The sequence below is a fragment of the Montipora foliosa genome, chromosome 1 (assembly GCF_036669935.1).
Source record: "Montipora foliosa isolate CH-2021 chromosome 1, ASM3666993v2, whole genome shotgun sequence".
Lineage (NCBI taxonomy): Eukaryota > Metazoa > Cnidaria > Anthozoa > Scleractinia > Acroporidae > Montipora > Montipora foliosa.
The window spans coordinates 34468496-34470995 of record NC_090869.1 but is presented as its reverse complement, the minus strand read 5'-3'; positions in this window follow the sequence as shown (position 1 = coordinate 34470995).

The window sequence follows — 2500 nt, the reverse complement described above, 5'->3', positions numbered from 1 at the left end:
TTGAGTGACTCAGCGTCTCCGCGGCTCGTCAGTGAAATTCAATGTAAGGTACATCTTTGAGTGGCTCCGCGGCTCGTCCGTCATGTCTAGCCAGCTGCCGAGCCACTCGAGTAATATTGTTTCATTGACTATCGAGCCCGAGCCACTGAAAAAATACTTGTTTCAAAAGTGGCCCCGTATTCTGTAGTTTAGCACAAAAGCCTGGATATTTCAGACTTCTTTGCTTTTGCTCACCTCAGCTTCTTAATGCTGAAGCGTTTCTATGAAAAGCCAAACTACCGACATTTTCTGTTACAGACACTTTGCATTTAGACCTACTAGCGCGGTGCCTACTAATTCAAAGGTATTTTTGCGCGGTTTATGAATATGAGGGAAAAGCAGATCTTAACAAGCGTTATTGAAATCCAAAAAGAAAATTGGGGGGAACCACGCATTTGTCAACGATAATTAATCAACAATATTTTTAAAAAGCTTTAAAATTCAAAGCAATGTATGGCGTTCTTTTCCAAATGGAAACTTAACTATCTCTGAAAAATACATGGTTACCCCCAATTTTCTTTTTGGATACCGAGAGCACTTGCTGAGTTTTGCTTTCTCTGCATAGTTTACAACCGCGAAAAAATATCCCTGTATTAGTAAGCATCACCCATAGGAAACCCAAATGTCTCAAAATGCACGTAAGGTATGCGCAATAACAATAGCAGTCACCGTCCTTGAAAAAAAAGGTTTTAGTGAACTCGGAAATTGGCTATTTTAGTGGCGTTGGTATCCCAACCAAGACAGCAGTTTCAAAACGAATAATAGGCCTATCGTAACCGTTTGCTTTTCGTTGCACAGGAAATGAAAAGGACGGGACCAATGTTGCCAATAGACTGTGTCGACAAGGACTCGAAGTTCCGAGTGAACCCTGGCTTTATACCTGTGCAGAAGAAATTCTTGGCCGGTACGTCCACATTCGCTTAATGGGGACACAAGCCCTTATGCTTTGTGAAGTAGAGGTCTATTTGTCAGGTTAGTGTACTGTTGTTACTTTGTCACTTAGATTATGATTCTACGACTTTTGCTAAATAGGAATCTCTGTTAAGTACTTAAAAACAGTAGCATTTTTGACAGATAACGTGGAAACAAAATAATGGTGTGTCTTCGTCATCAAAGTCTACTTCATAAGGCAAAGACTTGCAGTTGGAATGTAGATAAGCCCTTGGTTTGCAAACAACTGTAGTGGCGCTTTATTTGCATTTTTCCGAGATATCTCAGCTAGCTGGAATATTAATTCCCTGAAATTAATTGTCCCTTTCCATTACGTCCTTCTCCTCTCCCCCCCTGAATATCAGTGACTTCCTTAGTGAAGACTGGTGAACAACTTGAGTATACCTGGACACTTCTGATCGTTACTGTGTTGTTTTGGGGGCATCATTTTACAAGGAAACAAAAAAAAAACAAAAAAAATTACGAAAGTTGTTAGGGTAAAATTAAAAGAAAGTCAGTGCAGACGATTATAGGTAGCTCGTCTATGACTTCTTTTACCACCCTCATAGTGCATCTGCCAGGAAAATAATCGTTCGTGTTTTGCTAGTTGGTGAAAAGACAGAGGTATCGGTATACACATACACTTCTCACTTATCCACTAATCCTCTCATCATCATTTCTCTACGAATTGAAAACTATGGTATTGTCCTGGAGAAGATTTTCCTGAGTGATCTTGTGGTAGGCACAACATGGAAGTGGATGACGTTGGGAGCTTCCAAAGTACTCCAAAAGCAGCCAAGTAAACTGACAATAGGCAACTGATCAAAACAGCCTAGAAAGATTAGTTCAGTTTCATAAGGATAATTTTAATAATGATGATGGCAAAACCTTGAAATGAAAAATAACCTGTAGTTCTTATGAAAGAATTAATTTATAGATTTAGCCAAGCCTATAACCGGGGCTCCCGGGTTATTTATTCTTACAATAAGTTAACCTGGCTTATGCCCGCGATCCAATCGAAACCCAGTACCTGGTCAGCGGTCAACTTCAAGAAAACAGCTGACCTCAATGAGCTCTTAAATTAAGCCCGTGATATGGTCACGCGTTTCTGGTCAGCGGATCCCTTGTTCTGACAGGTGTCAATTGACGATAACATGGATGTCCAACAACAAAGATGTACGCTATAAAACAAAGGAGACTAATGTCACGCACGCGCATCATCAATGGAAACTTCAAAGTTATTTGCATTGTGATTGGTTGCAAACCTTCGAGAGAGTCTTACAACGCGGGAAGAAAAGATGTCGACGCTTTCGCTAGTTGTAGTTTTTATTGCATGCACTTTCAATGCAATTTATGCTTTTGTGGTACAAATATTGAACGAAGATGGACAAAGCCTCGGCAATTCCTTCTACTTGGGAAAGTCCTTTATTTCGGATGAAACGAAACAAGCCTAGAAGTTAGATCGGCTGTTTAAGAACGATACGGTTTGCTCAGACTTGTCAAAAAATTTCACGAAGTTGGAAAATTTTGC